The sequence below is a fragment of the Cebus imitator genome, unplaced genomic scaffold, assembly GCF_001604975.1.
Source record: "Cebus imitator isolate Cc_AM_T3 unplaced genomic scaffold, Cebus_imitator-1.0 Scaffold528, whole genome shotgun sequence".
Taxonomy (NCBI): Eukaryota; Metazoa; Chordata; class Mammalia; order Primates; family Cebidae; genus Cebus; species Cebus imitator.
Window position 1 is genome coordinate 1,287,315 of NW_016107843.1, and position 23,865 is coordinate 1,311,179.

At 38.6% G+C, this 23,865-nt stretch overlaps 1 protein-coding gene across 1 annotated transcript in view; it reads left to right on the plus strand.

Annotated features, from left to right (window-relative positions):
- LOC108293271 (serine/arginine-rich splicing factor SR45-like) overlaps positions 1-23,865 on the plus strand; it is a 198,418-nt gene that overhangs the window by 156,641 nt on the left and 17,912 nt on the right. The gene's annotated exons all lie outside the window — the stretch shown is intronic.

A 23,865-nucleotide genomic window follows, 5' to 3' on the forward strand; every position in this document is an offset into this window, starting at 1 on the left:
ATTAGAGGGTGTATTCATTACCTATTGCTTCATAACAAATACTAAAATGTAATGGCGTAAAACAACACACATTTACTATCTCAGTCTCTGTACATCAGAAATGTGGGTACAACTTAGCAGGGTCCTCTGGCTCTGGATCTCTCACAGGTGATAATAAAGCTGTTGGCCAGGGCTAACGTCATTTTGAGGCTCCTCTAGAGCATGGATCTGCTTCCAAGCTCATTCACATGATTGTTGGCAGTCTAACCTTCCTCACAGGCTATTGGACTGAGGGCCACAATTCCTTAAGAGCTGTTGGCCTAACCCTTCCTTAGTTCATTGTCAGGTGGGCCTCTCCATAGAGCAACTTACAGCATGGCAGTTGGCTTCATCAGAGCAAGCAAGCAAGAGGACAAGAGAATGTGGGCAAGACAGAAGTCACGGTCTCGTAAGCTAATCTCCAGAATTACACACCATCACTTCCGCAGTTACAGATGAGTCACTAGATCCAGCCCATACATGGATGGGATTATACCAGGGCCTGAATATCAGGAGGCAAGGACCACTGAGAGGCATTTCACAAGTTGCCCCCTACAAAGGGCTAGCTAACACAGTGGCTATGTACATCAAAATTCAAAAATATTTTTACAAGTTTGTAGCAAAGGAGCTGAAACAAGGTGAAATTTGAGACCAGTTAATGTTAACTCCTTCATTCAAAAATGAGTAAGCGCAAAATTAGTGTGAATTTAGTTGTGACTATGTGAAAAAAGATGTAAACATTTTAGTTGTTGTTTGCAACAGGGTAAAAAGCCCTAAATGGAAGGTTAGGCTACATTAATTAGGAGTAGATAGTATTCAGAACAAAGCCATACTCCCCCTGTTTATCCTGGAGTGTTCACAGTAAGCAGAACACTGGAATGTCTGCGGAATTGGATAACCAGAATGGAAAGGAGCCTGGAAATTGTGTCATAGAGACACAGCCTTCAAAGGCTTTTCTGGCAAAACTGCTAAAAGAATTTTGAGACCAGGTGTGGTGGCTCGTGCCTATAATCCCAGCACCTTGGGAGGCCAAGGCAGGCGGATTGCTTGAGCTCAGGAATTCGAGACCAGCCTGGGCAACGTGTTAAAACCCTGTCTCTACAAAAAGTATGAAAACTAGCAGTTGGGCATGATGGCACACACCTGTAGTCCCAGTTACTTGGGGAGCTGAAGTCGGAGAATCCCCTCAGCCTGGGAAATCAATGCTACAGTGAGCCATGATTGCACCACTGTACTCTAGCCTGGGTAACAGAACAAGACCCTTCCTAAAAAAAGAAGAATTTTGAAAAACATATGTATCCCTTCACATATTTTTAGGTTGATATATAAAAACTTTTATTGTGAGAATATAATTCTTAGTATCTTGAATATTCTTTTTTTTCTACTTCTGAAAACAGACTTTTAGACTTATCAAAAAACTTTAAGTTTTATTTTCTTTGATTTTCTTTGTATTCTGCTTTTATTTTTTTAAATATATATTTTATTGCACTTTAGGTTCTGGGATACATGTGCAAAACATGCAGGATTGTTGCATAGGTGCATACATGGCAATGTGGTTTGCTGCCTCCATCCCCCGTCACCTATATCTGGCATTTCTCCCCATGTTATCCCTCCCCAACCTCCCTACCCCACACTGTCCCTCCCCTATTCCCCCCAATATACCCCAGTATGTGATGCTTCCCTCCCTGTGTCCATGTGTTCTCATTGTTCAACACCTGCCTATAAGTGAGAACATGCAGTGTTTGTTTTTCTGTTCTTGTGTCAGTTTGCTAAGAATGATGGTTTCCATATTCATCCATGACCCTACAAAGGGAATATTCTTTTAAATATGTTCTCTTTTTGAAACAGAGTCTCACTCTGTCGCCCAGGCTGGAGTACAGTGGCACAATCTCAGCTCACTGCAACCTCTGCCTCCGGGGTTCAAGTGATTCCCCTGCCTCAGCCTTCCAAGTAGCTAGGGCTACAGGCGTGTGCCACCATGCCTGGCTAATTTTTGCATTATTTAGTAGAGATGGGGTTTTACCAAGTTGGCCAGGCTGGTCTTGAACTCCTGACCTTGTGATACGCCTGCCTCTGCCTCCTAAAGTGCTGGAATTGCAGGCGTGAGCCACCACGCCCAGCCTTAAATATATTTTCTGCACAACTGTAGAATTGCCTGTTTATCTCATTCACTGTATTGAAAATGTCTGCTATGTGACCCACATGGCAATACTAGTCCTCATTGTCAAATCACTCAGGCAAATCAGACTCGTTTTCTATCAGGGAAAAAAAAATCTGACTTCGTTTTTCAAACAAAATTAAAGTGTTAAATGGACATCCCTGTGACACTCATCTTACTATTGATTTTGAATTCTAAAACAGCTTACCATGAATATATTGCCTGGATAAAGTAAGGTGGCACCTCCTTTTTTTTCTCAAACTCTCTTTGTTTTGCTTTCAAGGGTCTCTTCCTCCCTCAGGGTCCATGCATTTCCCAGTAGTCTCTTTGAAGTTAGGCTTTTTGGAATGGAGGAGTAGTTTGCCTTTTGGATGGGTAATTGTAGATGTGTAGATAGGTGATTGTAGATGTGGAGATGTAAAAGAAAAACAGACCACAGACTTGTTTTCAGACAGACAAAATTATGGAAAATAAAGATATGGAAATTGATTACCTTAAAAATATCCTAGTTCATGTGTCCCCTGGAAGGACTTTGGGTATTCTCAGAGATACCCAAATCCGAGGTTGAACACCACTGGCATAGAAGAGCTTTTGAAAAGACTGGGAAGCTTTAGTTATCCATAAATGTATTCTTTTTATTATTCTTCTAGAAGAGTCCCCAAAGCAGAAGCCCACAGATAGAACATAATCAATGTCCGCAGTTAATTTGAAAGACTGTCATATATAAGACTATATACTTCTTGAGTGCAGCATCAGAGGCTGTAACTAGAATCAACAAGTGGCAGACATCACCTCTAAGTAAAGAAGACCTTTTTCGTGATTAGACTTACTCCATGTGTGAAGCAGGCTGTCTCGCAGACTATGCAATTCCGCACTAGAAACACTCAAGTTGAAGCTAGACTCATCCAAGGGGGCTGAAGATAAGATTTTAATTTTGGACTAGAGAGAGCATCTAACATCCCTTCTAATTTTGAGTATTATAATTCTTTTTTTTTTTTTTTTTTGAGACAGAGCAAGACTGTCTCCAGGCTGGAGTGCAGGGGTGTGATCTTGGCTCACTGAAACCTCTGCCTCCCGGGTTCAAGCCACTCCCTTCCCTCAGCCTCCCAAGTAGTTGGGACTACAGGCGCACATCACCATACTTGGGTAATTTTTGTATTTTTAGTAGAGACCCCTCCTCGGCCTCCCAAAGTGCTAGGATTACAGGCATGAGCCACCATGCCCGGCCAAGATACTGTAATTCTTTTAAAATTACTTTTCTGGTTTAGCTTTATTCAAGAAATCTATTTCTGTCTGTGTGTTTATTTTCTGAGTGCAGTGGCACCATCTCAGCTCACTTCAGCCTCTGCCTCCTGGGTTCAAGGGATTCTTTGCCTCAGCTTCCCATGTAGCTGGGACTACAGGCCCGTGCCACCACACTTGGCTAATTTTTGTATTTATTAAAGAGACGAGGTTTTATCATGTTGGCCAGGCTGGTCTCACACTCCTGGCCTCAAGTGATCCACCCTCCTCAGCCTCCCAAAATTCTGGGATTACAGGTGTGAGCCACCATACCCAGCCTCCTGAAAAGCAAGTTTTATCATATACCATAAAATAATGATCACAGAAAGAAAATTTTAAAACTTTGCCCAAATTTCACCATATATGCTATTTGTATCAAAGGGGCCTAAGTGACAGTGTAGCAGAGAAAAGAGGATCTTTGGTTTCATAAAACCTGGTTTAGTATCCCAGCTCTGTCACTTTTACTAATTATGTGAGGTTAGCATAATTAGTTTATAAGTTTAAAGCATACTTAAATACAGGTCAAGTCTTAAAAGTTCCCTGAGCCTCAGTTTGCTTACCTTCAGAGTCTTCCTAAGATTATGAGAACTAGATGAGAAACTGTATGTGACTTCCCTTTGTAAATGTTCAAGTGCTTTCTAACTATAAAGTATTATTTCCAGTGGCCTTAACAGGCTAGTTTTAGTCCTTCATTGTTGAAGTAGTCTGTATGGGATTTTATGTAACTAATTTTGACTTAGTTGTGATTAAAATAATTTATTGATGGCTGAATATCAAGATGAGACCTTGTTAAATTGGATATTTTCCAGTGACCTGATCCCAGTGTTAACCCAAATCACTAGAACATGGCCTTCTATTTTCTTTCTTTCTTTCTTTCTTTCTTTCTTTCTTTTTTTAACTGTTTAATTGTGGAAGATTTCAAATGAAAAGAGAGAATAGTATAATAAACCCCAGCATACTGGCCACCAAGCTTCAATAGTTATCAAAACATTTTGCCATTCCTATTCTGTTCTTCCTGATGTCTTTTTCTCCCTTGGAGATTTCTAAAGCACTATCATTTCACCTAGAAATACTCTTATTTGTATTTCTAACAGATAAGGATTTTTAAAATGACCATATTATTATACCTAACAAAATCAACAAGAATTCCTCAATACCATGTCATGATCAGTTGATATTCAATTTTCCCTGATTGAACATGAATTTTAAATGACAGATTTCTAAATTTACAATTGTTTTATTAGCTCTAGGGCCCTGGAAGTAGATTATAAATTCAGTTAAAATAGTTATTTTTCAAAAGGGCCAGAAACAAAATAGAAATAGAAAATTATTCTTTGTATAATTGTTTTGTAAATTTACCTCAACAATTGGCCTTGCCCAGTTTTGTGCATCCTCCTTGATCTCCTGGGTTTCAAACAAACAAACAAACAAACCAAAAATATTGGTTATTGTAAGATTTAAGGTCATGTGGATCAAAAAGCAAAGCCAATGCACTTGTGTATAGTTCCACCTACTGGCTAGGTGAGAGATTGCTTCTATAGCTGCAATGTGGACTAAGCTACTCCAGAATTAGTTCCATGTTTCTGGCAATAGATGTAATTGCCCCTAGCATTTAGGGGCTCATTGCTTAGGTTATAGGTTATCTGGATTCTTTTTACAGTTTTCATAACATGACACCCATACAGTGTAGACAATGAAAGGCAAAATATAAAATAAAATTAGGTCAGTTAATTTTGTTGTTTGTTGGCTACTTAGAAACAGCACTTACCGTTTTGGTGGAGAAAAGGCTAAACAAAACAACGCTGATATTTGGATTATCAGTGAGTTTCTTAATATGATGTCCATATCTGTCTTTGCCACAGACTATGTATAACCAACACTCTTCTTTCTTCCTAAACTGAAGTCATGAAATTATATGGCCCAAGAATGTTGTTTATCATGTTAGAAAAATCCTTAGAACTAGTTGATGGCTGGGCCCAGTGGCTTATGCTTATGATCCCAGAATTTTGAGAGGCCAAGGCAGGAGGATCACTTGAGCCCAGGAGTTTGAGACCAGCCTGGGCAATATAGTGAGACCTCATCTCTATGGAAAAAATTTAAAAATTAGCCAAGCATGGTGGCACACACCTGTAGTCTCAGCTACTTGAGCTAGGGGGGCAGAGTTTGCAATGAGCCAAGACCATGCCACTGCACTCTAGCATGGGCAACAAAGTGAGACCCTGTCTCAAAAATAACAAGCGGGACACGGTGGCTCACACCTGTAATCACAGCACTTTGGGAGGCTGAGACAGATGTATTACCTGAGGTCAGGAGTTTCAGACCAGCCTGGCCAATATGGCAAAACCTTGTCTCTACAAAAATACAAAAATTAGTTGGGTTTGGTGGCGCACACCTGTAATCCCAGCTACTCAGGAGGCGGAGGCAGGAGAATCGCTTGAACCCAGAAGGCAGTGGTTGCAGTGAGCTGCAACTGCCCTCCACCTGGGTGACAAAGCAAGACTCTTTCTCTAAAAATAATAATAATAGTAATAATAATAACAACTAGTTGATATCTGCTTAATCACAAATGGTTTATAAGTTTAAAGCATACTTAAATACAGAGACTCACAAAACCAGAATTTTAGATATGGAAAAGATTAGATTGGTAAATTTCAAATTTTAAAACCCAGTATAAAACTTGTTAAACAAGCGGGAACCCAGGTCCCACCCCAGACATTCGCTTTTGCAGATGTGAGTTCTGATGGGGCAGGTCACGAGATGATTGACCTTTAAAATAGGGGTAATACAACTTAAAGGCTATATCATCATTTTCCCAACACTCACAGTAATTTTGTAGACATCTGCATATGTTTGCACATCCATTACTTTGGGATTACACTTAAATTTGAACCTGTCTGTAGCAATTTGCTGAAACATATTTTAAATACAGGTTCAGTTTTGAAGACAGGCTGAGTTGGGTTATCCCTACAAATTAAATATTTATTTCTAAGTAACACATTTGGGCTTGTCTTTAGTAGTGTCTGGTACTTGAGTTAAGCTGTAAATCCTAAATTGGCTGGCCAAGGAATTTTAATTACCTTACTACAGAGTGATTACATATACCATGGGGAGACTTTTACAATAATTAAATATGGATTTAAAACCTATCTGACATGAAAACAATAGTTTGTATCTTTTAAAATAATATTAGCAGTTTGTGTTTTTGTAGCTGACAAAGGTGATAAACTGAAAACCCTTTTTTTATTTTATTTTATTTTATTTTGGTCTAGTATTTATGCCTGGGGAAGGGAGTGTTTGTGAAATCTATTTATACTGATAGAGTGGAACTGATACTACTTACCAACAAACTTGCTGCTTAAGGGAAAATATGTATGTCTCATACCAAGCAATAAATATCTGCACTGTAGCATTTTAATCTATTTGAAGATTTGTACATGTTTTCATAACTAGTCTTATATAATCTATTTTGATTTTTTGTTTTTATGCATGATGATATAAATTGCTATTTGTTTTTTCAGCAAAGTAAACATTTCTCTTGACTCACAGTATCAAAATGTTCAGTTGATTTTAGTTTTACAAACTATGTATCAGGGATTCCCAAGACCACCCTTAGGCTTCATGATTCACTAAGAAAACTCAAAGGACTCAGCATATAGTCATAGTCACAGCTATGATTTATTATAGCTAAAGGATATAAAGAGAAATCAGCAAAAGAAAAAGATGCATGATTTGAAGTCCAGGGGAAACCAAGCACAAGCTTTCAAGGGTCCTCTCCCAGCAATGAGTTGTGGCCACACGTGTGAAGTGGTGCCAACCAGGGAAGCTTATTAAAGACTTGGTGCCCTGGGTTTTTATTGGGGGCTGGTCACATAGGCATCTTCCACTTGGAGTCTTAACCAAATTCCAGACTCCCAGAAAGAAAGCAGGTGTTCAGCATAAATCATATTGTTAGCACAAACAGTTAAGACACAGTGAGTCACACTTTTCAGTTAGAAATGTAGGGACCCTCCTAAAATCCAAGTTCCCAGATATGCCTCTCAAGGGCCAACTTTAGTAGGCCTTTGAAGCCTTTCACGAGATAGTAGTTTAGGCCTGCAATGTTAACTCTTGTGCACAAACTAAAATAGAGATAAATAGAAGAAGGGTTTTAAAAGGTTGATATAAACTCCTGAATCTGCAAACAAAATATAACTACCTATAAAGATAATGACAGGGTTTGGAGTTTTGGGGTTGTTGTTGTTGTTGTTGTTTTCATTTTAACTGTAAATACAGTATCATTTTTACAACTGTTAAAAAAAAATTAGGTGATCAGATTTTTGTATAAAACAAATCCTGGATTGAGATATTACAGTGTAGAACAGATTTTAAACTTTGAATGCTATATTAGAAAATAAGCTATATTCAGATGCTACTATCTTAGAAATACATTTGAAGTTGTAACTAATAATTTTTCTTCTATGAAAACTAATCTTCAAGCTACTAAAATAATTTTGAATAAATTTGTGTACATATAAAATATGAAGAAATTCAGTTAATTTTCTGTTATTTAAAAGAAGTATAGTTTGTTCATTTAAAAATAAAAATTATTGGCCAGGCATGGTGGCTCATGCCTATAATTCCAGCACTTTGGGAGACCAAGGCAGGCAGATCACTTGAGGTCAGGAGTTTGAGACCAGCCTGGCCAACATGGTGAAACCCTATCTCTACTAAAAATATAAAAATTAGCCAGGTATGGTGGGGGTCACCCGTAATCCCACCTACTCAGGAGGCTGAGGTAGGAGAATCACTTGAACCTGGGAGCCAAGATCGCACGAGTGCACTCCAGCCTGGGCAATAGAGCAAGACTCAGTCTCAAAAACAAAAAATTCTTAGTGTACAACCTTTGCCATATACATAACTTGTAAAAAATTAGAAATTATGAAAAATTTTGGTAAAAAATAAGTTATGTCATAAAAATAATGCCATAATTTTGTCATTAAAAATTATGACAAAAATAAATGTCATTCACAAATATTTTGGATCATTTTCTTCTATTGGAAGCATTTTGCTATAACACTAAATATTTTTTGGATATAGTATTTTAATGACTTCATTAAGACATCTAAATGTGTGCATGTGCGATATTTAATTTAATAATTTCCCCATAGTTTAATATTGACATTGTTTTTCTCTACTAGAAATAATGTTATAATTAATATGTTGTACATAATTACTTGTTCATGCCCCTTGATTGCTTTGTTTTCTCAGAATACATTTTTGAAAGTAGAATAGCTCGGTGAAAGAGTATATGAATACATACAAATACGTACATCATACTTAGATTTAACCTTTTTCTCAATACAATGCATCACATTTTGAAAAATACATACACATAAATATACAACGTAAAGAATTATTGTAGAAGTGAACAACCATGTACAACCCAGGTCAAGAAATTTAAAAACTGCCAGTACCTCAACAGCACCTGAGTTCCCCTTTCTGATCGTAATCCCCTTCTTCTCTAAGAAATAACTTTAATCTGGACTTCACTTCTGTGCTTTTTTATCCCTAGCACAGATAGGAATCAAATAGGAATCCTGAAATAATAAAATTCAGTGTTGTCTTCTAAAATCTTTTTTTTTTGGTCTTGTATTTAAGTCTTTGATCCATCTTGAGTTGATTTTTATATAAAGTGGGAGGTAGGGATCCAGTTTTTTTTTGAGACAGCCTAACTCTGTAGCCCAGGCTGGAGTGCAATGCTATGTCAGTTCACTGCAACCTCCGCCTCCCAGGTTCAAGCAATTCTCATCCCTTAGCTTCTTGAGTAGCTGAGATTACAGGCGTGTACTACCACACCTGGCTGATGTTTGTATTTTTAGTAGACAGGGTTTCACCATGTTAGTTAGGCTGATCTCAAACTCTTGACCTCAAGTGATCTGCCTGACTCAGCCTCCCAAAGTGCTGGGATTACAGGCATGAGCCACCACGCCCGGCCTAAAATCTTTATTTGAATAGAATCCTACAGTATATACTCTATTTTTGGTCTCTGAGATTCATCTGGTTGCTTTTTGCAGCTGTTCATTTATTTTATTGCTATGTAGTATTGCATGAACAAACTTGCACTATTTGTTCATTTTAATGTTAATGAGTATTTGGGTGGTTCCCAGATTTGGCTATTTTGTAGAGCAGATCCTTCCACCTTGTTCTTCTTTCAGGCATGTTTTAAGAGATGTACTTGTCTGCATTTCTCATATACATTTTAGAATGAGGTTGTCGACTTCTACCAAAACAAAAAAACTATTGAGATTTTTTTCTTGAATTACTATGTCAAATCTTGATAGCAATTTGAGAATAATTGACATGTTTACAGTGTTGAATCATCCAATTCATGAGCATAGTGTCTATCTTCCCATTTATTTAGCTCTTTTTCTTTCAGTAAAGTTTTATATGTTCCTCTATAGAGGTTGTATACATCTGTATTAGATTTATGTATTGTTAGATTTATTCTTAGGTATTTGCTTTTAAGGATAAGTCAGTTTCTCTCACTTTCCCTTTCCTTGTACTAACTTTCTATTTGTGTTCCTTTCTATTCATCAGTCTTCGTTAATACCAATAATTAATCTGTAGGGTCATTTGGATTTTCTGCATACATAATCATATCATCTGTGTATAAGGAGGATTTGATTTGTCTTTTCCATTTTTTTTTTACATTTTCTTTTCTTGACTTTATTACAATGGATAAAACATTCGGGACAATGGTGATGGCAGTTATCTTATTTCTAATTTCTAATCTTAGAGTTTGCTAAGCATGAATGGATCATGAATTTTATCAAATGCTTTTTTCTGCATATGCAGTCATGCATCCTATAATGATATTTCAGTCAGCAACAGACTGCATATACATGGGTGCTCTCATAAGTGTATAATGGAGCTGAAAAATTCCTATCGACTAGTGATATCGTAGCTGTCATAACATTGTAGCTCAGCACATCACTCACATGTTTGTGGTGATGCTGCTGTAAACAAACCTGTGCTAGCAGTCATATAAAAGTATAGCACACATAATTATGTACAGCACACAATACTTGATAATAAACATCTATATTAATGGTTTATGTATTTTCTATACTTTTATTGTTTAGAGTATGCTGCTACTTATTTTATTTTTTAAAGTTAACTGTAAAACATCCTCAGGCAGGTCCTTCAGGAGGTATTCCAAAAGCAGGCATTGTCATCATAAGAGATGACAGCTTCGTGCATGTTATTTTCCCTGAAGACCTTCCAGTGGGACAAGATGTGGAGGTGGAAGACAGTGATATGATGATCCTGACCCTGTGTAGGCTATGATAATGTGTGTGCCTTTGTGGGGTTTTTGTTTTTTTCAGGTTTTTTTTTTTTGAGATGGAGTTTCACTCTTGTTACCCAGGCTGGAGTGCAATGGCGCGATCTCGGCTCACCGCAACTTCTGCCCCCTGGGTTCAAGCAATTCTCCTGCCTCAGCCTCCCGAGTAGCTGGGACCACAGGCGTGCGCCACCATGCCCAGCTAATTTTTGTATTTTTTAGTAGAGACGGGGTTTCACCATGTTGACCAGGATGGTCTCGATCTCTTGACCTCGTGATCCACCCGCCTCGGCCTCCCAAAGTGCTGGGATTTTAGGCATGAGCCACCGCGCCCAGCCCTTTCTTTTTTTTTTTTTTTGAGACAGAGTCTCACTCTTGGCACTCAGGCTGTAGTGCCGTGGTGGGATCTCGGCTCACTGCAACCTCCGCCCCTTGGGTTCAAGCGATTCTCCCACCTCAGCCTCCAGAGTAGCTGGGATTACAGGTGCCTGCCACCACACCCTGCTATTTTTTGTATTTTTAGTAGAGACAGGGTTTCACCGTGTTAACCAGGCTGGCCTTAAAATCCTGACCTCAAGTGATCCACCCGCCTCAGCCTCCTAAAGTGCTGGGATTACAGGCATGAGCTACCATGCCCAGCTATGCCTTTGTTTTTTTTAACAAAAAAATATAAAAAGTAAAACATAAATTAAAAATTTCAAAAATAGAAAAAGCTTATAGAATAAGGATATAAAGAAAGAAAATATTTTTGTAGAGCTATACAATGTGTTTTAAGCTAAGTATTATTACAAGAGTCAAAAAGGTTTAAAAAATTTTTAAGTTATATAAAAAATCTGTAGTAAGCTAAGATTTATTATTGAAGAAAGAAAAATATTTTTATATCAATTTAGGGTAGCCTAAGTGTACAGTGTCTATAAAGTCTGCAGTAGTGGAAAGTATGTCCTAGGCCTTCTCATTCGCTAACCACTCACTGACTTACCCAGAGCAACTTTCATGAATGCAAGTTCCATTCATGGTAAGTGCCCTGTACCGGTGTACCTTTTTTTATCTTTTATACCATATTTTGATTGTACCCTTACTATGTTTAGATATGTTTAGATATGTATTACAATTGCCTACAGCATTCAGCACAGTCACATACTATGCAGGTTTGTAGCCTATATCCCCATAGTTAGCAACACATGACTATATTGAAATAAGTACATAATACCATCCTTCAATCTATTGCCACAGTGGATTGCACTGATTCTTCGGTTAACCAAACCTGGTCATGATTTATAATCTTCATAATCCTTTTTACATATTGCTGGGTTTGGTTTAGGTTTTCTATGTCTCTCTTTTTTATTTTATCTTTACTTTTTTATTTTTGAGACAGGGTCTCATTCTGTCACCCAGGCCATAGAGCAGTGGCACCATCACAGCTCACTGCAACCTAAACCTCCTGGGCTCAGTTATTCCTCTTACCTCAGCCCACTTCTGAGTAGCTGGAACCACAGGTGAGCCACCATGCCTGGCTAATTTTGTAGAAATGAGGGTTTGCCATGTTGCCCAGGCTGGTCTCAAACTCCTAGGCTCAAGTGATCCATCCGCGCAGCCTCCCAGAGTGCTGGGATTCTGGCGTTAACCACTGTACCTGGCCTGGTTTTCATACCTAGATTACACTAGCCTCATAAAATGAATTGGGGGGTGTTCTCTGAGTTTTTTTGTTGTTGTTGTTGAGGGGGTATGGGAGGAACAGGGTCTTACTCTGTCGCCCAGGCTGGAATGCAGTGGTGCATTCCAGCCTGGATCTCAACTCACTGCAACCTCCACTTCCTAGGTTCAACCAATTCTCCTGCCTCAGCCTCCCAAGTAGTTGGAACTACAGGCGTGTGCCACCACGCCCAGCTAATTTTTTGTATTTTTGGTAGAGACGGGATTTCACAGTGTTGGCCAGGCAGGTCTCGAACTCCTGACTTCAGATGATCTGCCCACCTCGGGCTCCCCAAGTGGTGGGGCTACAGATGTGAGCCACCATGCCCAGTGTCTATTGTTCTCTTTATATGATTTGTAGAACTCACCTCTAAATCCATCCAGGCCAGAGTCAATCTTGGTTCAATTCCTTAAATATTTATAGGAATATTCAGGGTTTTTATTCATTACTGTGTCACTTTTAGTAATGACAACTTGTAGCTTTGTAATTCGGTTTTTTTGTTTGTTTCGTTTTTTTTTGAGACAGAGTCTCGATCTGTTGTCCAGGCTGGAGCGCAGTGGCGTGATCTCAGCTCACTGCAACCTCCACCTCCAAGGTTCAGGTGATTCTCCTGCCTCAGCCTCCCAAGTAGCTGGGATTACAGGCATCCGCTATCACACCTGGCTAATTTTTGGATTTTTAGTAGAGGAGTTTCACCGTACTGGCCAGACTGGTCTCAAACTCCTGACCTCAAGTGATCTGCGCCTTAGCCTCCCAAAGTGCTAGGATTACAGGCATGAGCTACTGTGCCCAGCCTGTAATTTCTTTTTGTTGTGTGTTATTTTCTGTTTAGTAATTTCTACTCCCTGTTATTTCCATCCTTTTATTTGGGGTTTAATTTTCTGGGGTCTTTTTCCCTTCCTTTTAGATTCAACCTGTTTGTATCCTTGGGTTTTAGTTGTGTCTCTTCTTAAAGGCATATAGTTGTGTTTTATTCCAGCCTCTCAATCTTTGTTTCTTACCTGGATTATTTAGTTCATTTACATTTCATTACATTTTATTGTATTTTGAGTTACATCTATGGTCCTGTGTGCTTTCTATTTGCACCACCTATTCCATGTTTTTTTTTCCTCTCTTATTTATTTGAATCAAGTGAATATTTTTATCATTCTATTTTCCCTCTGTTAATTTTGAAATTTAGGCACTCTTTTCTGTTATCTTAGTGTGTATCCCAGAAATTACAGTATGCTCCTAACACATCAAATTCTGATATTGATACCATTATTGTCCTTCTGAACAGTGCAAGTACTGTAGAACATATCAATTTTATATAATGCCTTCCTTGACTTTTAGGTTATGATTTTCATGTATTTAAATTATATTTGTGTGTGTTAAAACATAAGTCTCATGTATTTATATCATCTCCTATTTCTTAGTATTATTTGTATTTGTTTGGATTTGCCCACATGCTTATCCTTTCCTTGTTCCTTATTCTTTCAGCATCTCTAAGGTTTTATCTGGGTTCATTTTCCCTGTGTCAGTCTGCTGAATGCAAACTTCCCATTTTTCTTCGTTTCAGAATTATTTCTTATATCCCCTGCAGTCAGGAGGATATTTACTGGGTAGAGAGTTCTAGATTGGCATTTTCTTTCCATTAGATATCATTCCACTATCTTCTGGCATATATTTGGTGTGGAGAATTGAGCTAGTAGGCTGTTACTTCTCTGAAGATAATGTCATTATTTCTCAGGTTATTAAAAATTATTTCATCATCATTTGTTTTCTATAGTTTGTGATGTGTCTTAAGAGTGTATGTGTGTTTTAACCTTGCCTTAGGTTCTTTGTTTTTTAAATCAGTATATTGATACTATTCATGGTTTTAGAAAATTTCGAGCCATTACTTCTTCAAATGTTGCCTCTGCCCTTTTATCTCTTTCATCACCTGTTGTATGACCAAATTAAATATAGGTAGAGGTATACCTTGTGGTATTTTCTATGTCTCCTACCTTCTTTTCTGTATTTTGCATGTTTTTTCCTCTGTGCTTTGGTCTTTTATTTCTTCTGTCCTCCCTTACAGGTCTCTTTCTCTTCAGTACTGTTTAATCCTGATGTTAATCTATTCACTAAATTTTAAATGTTAATTATATTTTTTCAGTTTTATAGTTTCTATTTCCTTTTTTAAATCTACTGTATTATTTTTTGGCCGGGCATAGTGGCTCACGCCTGTAATCCCAACACTTTGGGAGGCTGAGGCGGGCGGATCACCTCAGGTCAGGAGTTCGAGACCAGCCTGACCAACATGGTGAAACCCCATCTTTACTAAAAATACAAAAAAATTAGCCGGATGTAGTGGCAGGTGCCTGTAATCCGAGCTACTCAGGGGCTGAGGCAGGAGAATTGCTTGAACCCAAGAGGTGGAAGTTGAAGTGAGCTGAGATCGCACCATTGCATTTCAGCGTGGCAACAAGAGCAAAACTCCATCTAGAATGAAAGAATGAGAGAAAGAGAAAGAAAGAAAGATATACTGTATTATTTTTTACTTTCATTCTCTTGCAAAAAAAAAAAAAAAACGAGCTCAGCTTTTATGTTCTAGGACATAGTAAGCTTCATTATTTGATAATCTGTGCTGGATAATGTCAGTATATGAAGCCCCTGTGCATTTGCTTTTATTGTCTGTTATTTTTGCTGGTTCTTTGCCAAGATCTCTTACTTCTTCATGTACCTGATTCATTTTTATCTTGTACTAGAAATTATGTTAAAAATTATTGGCTTAAGATGATGCTTTCTTTCTCCAAAGAGGAATTTTATTTTATTTTATTTTATTTTTGAGACAGGGACTCACTCTGTTGCCCAGGCTGAAATGCAGTGGCTTGATCACAGCTCACTGCAGCTTCTACCTCCCAGGCTCAAGCAATCTTCCTGACTTAGCCTCCTGAGTAGCTGGGACAACAAGCACATGCCAACACACAGCCAGTTAATTTTTTTTTTTTTAATTTTTAATAGAGACATTTTCTCACTATGTTTCCCAGGCTGGTCTTAAACTCCTACGCTCAAGGAGTCATCCTGCCTCTGCCCCTCCAAGTGCTAGGATTACAGGCATGAGCCACCGTGCCTGGCCCAAAGAGGATTTTTATTTGCTTCTTCTGGGAACGTTCAGGTGCTAGCTGTTTGGGACTGTCTTGCTCAAGATTCAAGGCTTAGATTTTCTGTGCCATCTAGATGTAAAGCCAGGTTGCAAGTCTATGAAGGGACTGATTACTTCCTGATCACCCCTAACCCGTTAGGGCGGTAGCTCAATGCTGGAGAGTAGAGTTTATCAGATTCTCTTGAATTCTGACTCATTTTCCCTTTTGAGCCCAGGAATTAGAAACCAGCCTGGACAATATAGTGAGACATCATCTCTAAAAAAGTTTAAAAATTAGCCAAGCATAGTGGTGCATGCCTATAGTCCCATGTTTACATTTTGATAGGTCAAAAGGATGTTTTGGTTTAATTTGCATTTATTTTATCATTAGTGTGGTCAAATATTTTGAAAGTATGTTCATCGCTTCTCGGCCTTTTGGCTAAGATCAAGTGTAGAAAGTATGTTTACCCATTTATTTTCCATCTACTCACTTTCATTAGTTGTTTCACTTTCTTTAGTTGTTTTAGTTGTAAGAATTCTTTCTTTATTTTTTTTTTAGCTTTGTTTGTCTGTTTTTAGTGGAGACGGGCTCTCCTTTGCTTGCCTCAGCTGGTCCTGAACTCTGGGGTTCAAGCAGTCCTCCCACCTTGGCCTCCCAAAGTGCAGGGATTACAGGCATGGGCCACTACACCTGGCAAATAATTCTTTATTTGCTAAGGATATTTACCTTTTTCATGTATTTGTAAATATTTTCTCCAAATCTGCCTGTTTTATTTTGCTTGTTGATTTTTTTTTTAACATGCAGAACATTAAAATCCTGTCAGAAAATTACAGATAAGCAATAGGGAAGGCTAGAATGAACTCTTAGCTGCTAGATTAGAGTTGAAGACAGCAGTATAGTCTCATTGAATTTGTTATCCATACACACACATGCACATATACACATATACATGTACAGATATATACAGAAATCATAAATTATATGTGCATACATGAGTTAGTACACATACATGTGTTTCCCAGCTCTGTCCACTTAGAAAGCCTAAAGCATACCCACACCTAGATTTTTATTTCTGAACATCTTCCTCTAATTTAAGCAGTCAGGGATCCTTGGAGAAAATATTGTAAATTCTAGCGCTGGGACAGAGAAAATGTAAGATAAAAGCTGACTTGCCATCTCTGGCTTAAGCACCTGATATATGATGGTGCCATTGACTAACTTGGGCAACCCTGGAAGCAGATGATGCAGTATACTTTGGGCATGTTGAGTTTGAAGTCTCTGTAAGATATCTGAATGAAATGGTTAAATAGGAAGGTGGATATGTAGATTAGGAGCACAGAGAGAGACTTTGGATAGATACAGAGATTTGGAAATGGTTGCTACTTAGATGATTTAGAAGAGTAGAGGGTGAGGAAAAAAGGACTTGAGGACTGAGGTTCTTCCAAATTTTGAAGGTTGTAGAACAGGAGGAATAGCTAGCAAATGAGATAGAGGAGGAATAGCTGAAGAGATAGAAAATCATGACACCAAGGAGTTGCAGAAGCCAGAAAAAAAAGAGTATATCAGGAACAATATTGTAGGAAAATGAAGGGTTTGGGTAGTTCTTAGTTCCATCCTTTACTAAACGCCTGTATTCTTCAAACAGTGTCCAGTGTTCATGCTCTGCACAGCTCCCATTCTGGCTCATTTCTGAGATGCGCTGCCTTTTTGGTATCTATTGTTGTCTCTTTGCTGCCATTTGGTATTCCTATCTGATATCTCAGACATGTGAGTGAAAGAACATTAGAGGACAAATGGAAGGGCCTATACTGTTGTCCTAGCTCTGTCACCAACTTTATTTAGTAGTTTTGTTTCTGTATGCCTATTGTCTGTGAGATCTAGCTAGAATTTCAGGGCAAAGCTGGCTACACATGGAAACAATTACAATGAGAGGTAAGGAGAGAGAGAGAGGAAGAGAAAGAGCCATCATAGAGGAAGTAATACTGAGACTTGAAGGATTACCAGGAGTTTGCCAAGTGGTAATGGCAAGGATGAAACTAGACGAAAGTAGTAAAGATATTATAAAGATACAGAACTATCATAAAACTTTCTTTTTGAGACAGAGTCTTACTCTGTCTCCCAGGCTGGAGTGCAGTAGCACAATCATGGCTCTTTGCAGCCTTGATTTCCTGGGCCCAAGCAGTCCTCCCATCTCAGCCTTCTAGTAGCTAGGACCATAGGTGCATGCTACCACACCTGGATAATTTTTGTATTTTTTGTAGAAATGGGGTTTCACCATGTTGCCGGGGTTGATTTCGATGTCCTGGGCTCAAGCAATCTGCCCGCCTTGGCCTCCCAAAGTGCTGGGATTACAGACATGAGTCACTGCGCCTGGCAAAATAATAAAATTTGAAGAAAGAAAATAGAATGAAACCAGGCCTCCTGGGAACTAGGATAAAAGATCTCAGGAACCCAAGTTACTGCTCTTTTCAGTCCTTAGGGTTTTGCATCTGCTTTGGTCTCGAAGAACCAGCTTTCTCTTGAAGCCAAAGTAATTTCTGCTTTTCTTACTTCACATTCCAGATAGAGAGAGAAAAAATACACATGAATGAGTGAATGCATCTATCTGATTATCTCAGTTTCCCCCCTTTTATCTAGAATTGAGTATCCTAAGTTGTTGACTTGACCCCATCAGGGATCTGTTCCATGTCCAACCAGGGTCAAATAAAAGCCCACTTCTGTTTCCATGCTTGGGCTGGGGCTCTAGATGGGAGAGATTAATTAATAGAATATAGATGGCAAATCCGCTATATGAGTGGTAAAAGAGAGAGGCATTACAGGCAGGCAAAGAGCCTGTGGAATGAATGGCCAGAAATATAAGTCAGCTTGTGTGGTTGGAGCACTGCTAATAGTCGTGGGCTATGACTGGAAGTAGAGCATAGAGGGAATGATGAAGAAAACAGGCCTTATTTTAAAAGAGAATAGCCCAAAACTTTCCCAAATTGAGAAACATTGTAACCTCAGATGTAAGGTTTGGAGAAGAAAATTCCTAATTTTCTTGGATCATTTAATATGGTGGTTGTAGAACACCCACCTATCGGTGTCTGCTCCAAACTGCCTGAGTCTGGCCCCCAGGAGAAGAACCTAGGCTAGCAGTAAGAGTTCAGGGGGCATTACCATTAGCATAGGGTCCATTTCACTTCTTGGCACGTCAGTTTCTACCCTACCAACTTTTGAGAATGAAATGAAGTGTGAAAGTACTCTGATAATCACAACACTACATAGTTTTACCGTTGTCTTCATTGTCATTGTCATAAATTCTATTTAGTATAGCGCCTCAGTATTAAGAAAAGCTCAGGAACCTGGAGCCAGATTGCCTATGTTCAAACCTGGCTCTGCTACTTTGTAACTGTGTGACCTTGGACAAGTTATATAACATTTGTCTTAAGCCTCAATTTCCTCGTCTGTGAAATAGTACCGGTCTCCTAGTGTTTTTTATGAGGATTAAATAAGTTATTACTTGTAAGGCACTTTAAATGGTACTTGGCATGTAGTTAAATGCCCAGTAAATCTTTGCTATTAGCTGTTAACGTACCTGCATTTAACAGGAACCTTCAATATCTTATTCCAGAGGAGTGACTAATGTAAAAATCAAAGTCTATGAAGATAATAAATTTAGGTATCTGTGTCTTCCTGTAATACTCAAAGGATCAGTTTAGTTAACTGCTGGCTTTTATTTGTCTATGTAAAGAGTTTTGTGGCTTTTTGCAAATTGCTCGTGATATTATTTGAACATTCAAGGACTTCTGTTTTTTTCTTGGTAATGTCTGAAACTTGGAAATAATTCATGGGCATATGGGATATTCTCCTGAAGACACAATAATGGCTCCATTTTTCTTGCTAAGTTGGAATAATTTAGTCTTGAGCAAATAGCTATGCTTATGCTTCTGTTTTTGTTTATATCTGTATACATCTATAGTTTTACAAGTACCAATATTGACATTTTCATTTTAGCCAGGAACTTGCCTAAAAGAAAGATTATGCAAGCTAGTTTGATCTCAGAGTGCAAATGGCAGTAAAATGAAAGCAGAAAATCAATAATTAACTGTATGATTATTTTGGAATCCCTGGTGTGTTTGTTCAAGGTGAGATCGTTTTCCAGGTTCATCCTTCACCTGTACCACCTTTCTGATCTGCAAGGCTATATCAGGGCTGGCATAGTTATTTACATAACATAGTTTAGATGTTCTGTGAGACAGATAAACAGAAGATATGACACAAGTAGAACTGTCAAAAAATGACCCAAAACCCTTGAATTTTGCAAGCGGCTAGAAGGAATTTGTTGTGGTTTTCATATCTACATCGTTTGAAAGGGCACTCTCTCTCCTAGAGATCAGGAGCTTTACTGTTAGTGGTGGCAGGGGCTGCACTGATGCACCTGCCTCTGAATGAAGAGAAGGTTTTGAGGAGCAAGAGGGAGAACTCATTTCTAGAAAGAAAAATGGAAATAAGGGCTAGAGAGACTTAGGAAGAATCACAGATACTCAACCATACCAGAGTTACAAGAACTTACACAGGATAGCAAGCAAACTGATGCAGTGGTTATGATTGATTTGGTTTGGGATGGCAGAGGCTCCATCCCAGCTTGTACCTGCAAACGTAAGTGGGACTAGATCAAAGGTCTAAGAAACTTATAACAAGAATATGTTTAAACTAACCGAACTGATACATCCAGTAGATAAAGAATTGCATGTAAGCTATTTGTATAATCATTATTTTTTGGAATTAATGAAGTTAAAAATTTGGGGAGAAAGAGCTGGGTAGAAAAAAGACAAGCCTGAGGACTTGGGTCTTTAGACACTGCAAGCGTAACTGGGGCCATTTACTAACTAACCAATGTCCTAGTTGAACAGAGCTCATTTGAGTATAGAAACAATAGTAGCTTGGAAACTTAAGTTCCTACCTAACTCCGTAAAACCCTGTCTATCTGCTAGTTGGTTGAGAAAGAATTTATGAGGATTTCAGTAATTTAAAATAATGATCCCGTTGAAGAATTAGAATGTCACTGTCTATGTCTCTGAATAACCCCTCTAAGTGCCTGCTAAGGCAATAGCAACCTCCTCCTTCAGAAGGATGAACAAGAAGCATGTAGTTATATAGCAGGCTGAGAATCAAGAGACTGAAGTTCTAATCCTATCTGCTATTAATTAATTTACCTCAAGCAAGTTTCTTAATTAAACTTCCAGTTCTGAGATCCTGTTATGTAACTCATGATTTATACCTGGAGGTCCCTCCCTATCGCTTTAGTGTTAGAGGTTAGGGAGGTGGGTGTTTAGCTGCGAGGATTAATGAATACACTGAAGGCTAACAGTAAAGTTCCTACATGGTAGAAGGTAGAACAGAATAAGGGCTATTGCTCTCATCTGCCTTGCTTTTTTTCTGGAAATTATTAGAAACCATACAGAGATGTATGTTAACATAAACAACAAATCCAGGGGTCATCCTTGAATTACTTGCTATCCCTTGTAGCTGGAGTTTCATTATCCACTAGGAGGCACCATTGTCAAACAACATTGATTAAGGATCACAAGAGCTCTTGATCCTTTAAGCAACTGGACAGGAAAAATGTCTAGAAAGAAGAAAAAAAGAGGCAAATATAGGACCCTGGAAATTGTGACAAATCAATTTTTGATATCTAGATGGACATCAGAACAGTTCTCAGTTTCTAAAATTCAATAAGCAGTATTTCAGACTACATTTCAATTTTGGAAGTGGCAAAAACTTTCAAGGCAGTCTTTTTTTCAAAGAAACAAATCTATATAGGATGTGAAAAAGCAGCTTAGAAATTACTAAGCCAAATCCCATCTTTATTGAGGAGTCATTGTCAGCCCAGAAAGGTTAAATGTCATGATCAAGATCTGCCAGGCAGTTAAAAGGTAGACTTGAATCTAGAACCAATGTGTAGGGGGCATTTCTCATTGATTTCGGCCATCCCAACATCTGAACTGTCTTCAAGTATTTGGAGAATCCCTCATCTTAAGAGTCTTGATAAGGGAAAAATCCCATATTGTACTATAGAAGCTAAAAATGGCAGATATTTGCACTACTAAACATTTAGACTCACAAAACTACCACGGGCCACACTTGGCATCAGATTCACTTAAAAGGATACAGGACAGGGGAAAAAAAACAGCTTTTTAGTCAAGCAGCACCAGGCATTTCTCTTCAGTAGGAGTCCGTTCAGTAGCATATACAGTAAAGCTCAGTAAATATAACAGAGAAAAGAAGGATTTTTAAACAGTGTTGAGAAAACAAGTTAACAATTCAGAAATCAATTTAGATTCACCCTCCCCACACACATACACATACAACGAAAAAACTACAGACAGAATAGAGTTGATAGAAGCTAATCAAATCATAGCAAAGCTAGCAAAAGATAAAATTATTTAACAGATCTTTAGAGAGCTTTTAAAACTTCAAAGAACTGGGATCCACAAAGAAAACAGCATCAATAAATTTAACAAAAATTGAAAAAACTAGAAAAATAATTTGCTTCAATCTTGACATAAAAGGTATACATTCTATTGAACATAGATAAAGAGTTCACCCCAATGAAAGGGAAGATATTAAACTTCATACACAAATGGGCAAGGAAAGGAATAGACAGCTTCCACCAAAAGAGCTACAATTAGTAAAGAGGCATTTGGGGATATGCTCAGTCATTTTAATGTCTTCAACAGGATATCAGAATTGCTTTAGTACGCAGTTAAGTTCCCGTTGGCAATATAACAGAATTCCTTTATTAAACAGTGAATATTCCCTTTCTCCATTGAAAGGTGAAGATTTCTATCTACTTGCATGTCTTAATTAACAATCCTGAAAAAGCACCATTCACACTGAAAAAATATGATTATATCCCATTTACAGTATCAATGCAAGAGGAAGCCTTATCTCCAGTTATAGCACCTCAGACATTCCCAGCCCCAACCTACCTACTATGTTGACACATTTCCTGGTGCTACAGTCCTTATTGTTGTTTGTGGGAAGAAATACTTTGAAATGCTGCTGTCCTCTTAATTCCCATGGAATCACCACTACTCACATGTGCTCACACACTTGCTTCTTGAGGAACTATCTTAAAGGCTGACTACTCCATGAAGACTTAATCTCTCCTTCTGCAGTCTAGGCTCTTAGAAGATGGGATCTTCATGTAACTGGTCCTTCTATCCTCTACAAATAGTAGTTGTTTAATGATTGAATACTGAATGAAACATAATCCTCCCACAAAAACGGAGTAGTTTAGATGGGGAAAGGATGAAAAAGATTGTGTGTACTTGACTCCTCTCTTTCAGAAATGAATTCACCACCAACAAATATTTGTAAATACTCATCAATATGTGGGATAGTATGCTGAAGATAAAATACCTGTTGATGCTCTCTATTGATCTATAGTCAATTGGTACTATTTGTCTATAGTACAGACCAGAAGGCACCTACCCATGAAATAAATAACTGCCAGGCTCAGTGTCTCGTGCCCATAATCCCAACACTTCAAGAGGTCGAGGTGGGAGGATCACCGAGACCAGCCTGGGCAATATAAAAAGATTCCATCTCTACAAAAAAAATTTTAAAATTAGCCAGGCATGGTAGCACTACTTGGGAGGTTGAGGCAGGAGAATCACTTGAGACTGGGAGTTCAAGGTTACAGTGAGCTATGATTACACACCACTGCACTCCAGCCTGGGTGACAGACCAAGACTGCCATTCATTCATTCATTCATAAATAAATACATATGTACACACAAACAAACAACTGATAGTATAGGTCTAAATGACCATAGAGAGGCACAGATTCTTAGGGCCTCATAAGTTCATTGGAAGAAACAGTTGGGAGCTAGAATAGGGAGGCAGGCTTGTAGAAAGTTGATAAAGGCCATCAATGCCAGTGTAGGAGTCAGATGGGTGAAAAAGTGAAAAAAGGACATCCCAGGTAGGAGCATAAAGAATGCAAAAGCAGCCGGGAGCGGTGGTGCATGCCTGTAGTCCCAGCTACTCAGGAGACTGAGGCTGGAGGATCGCTTGAGCCCAGGAGTTCAGTGTGCTATGCTGATCAGGTGTCCGCACTAAGTTCAGCATCAATATGGTGAACTCCCGTGAGCGGTGGACCACCAGGTTGCCTAAGGAGGGGTGAACCAGCCCAGGTCAGAAATGGAGCAGATCAAACTCCCGTGCTGATCAGTAGTGGGATTGCACCTGTGAATAGCCGCTGCACTCCAGCCTGGGCAACATAGCAGACCCTGTCTCTAAAAAA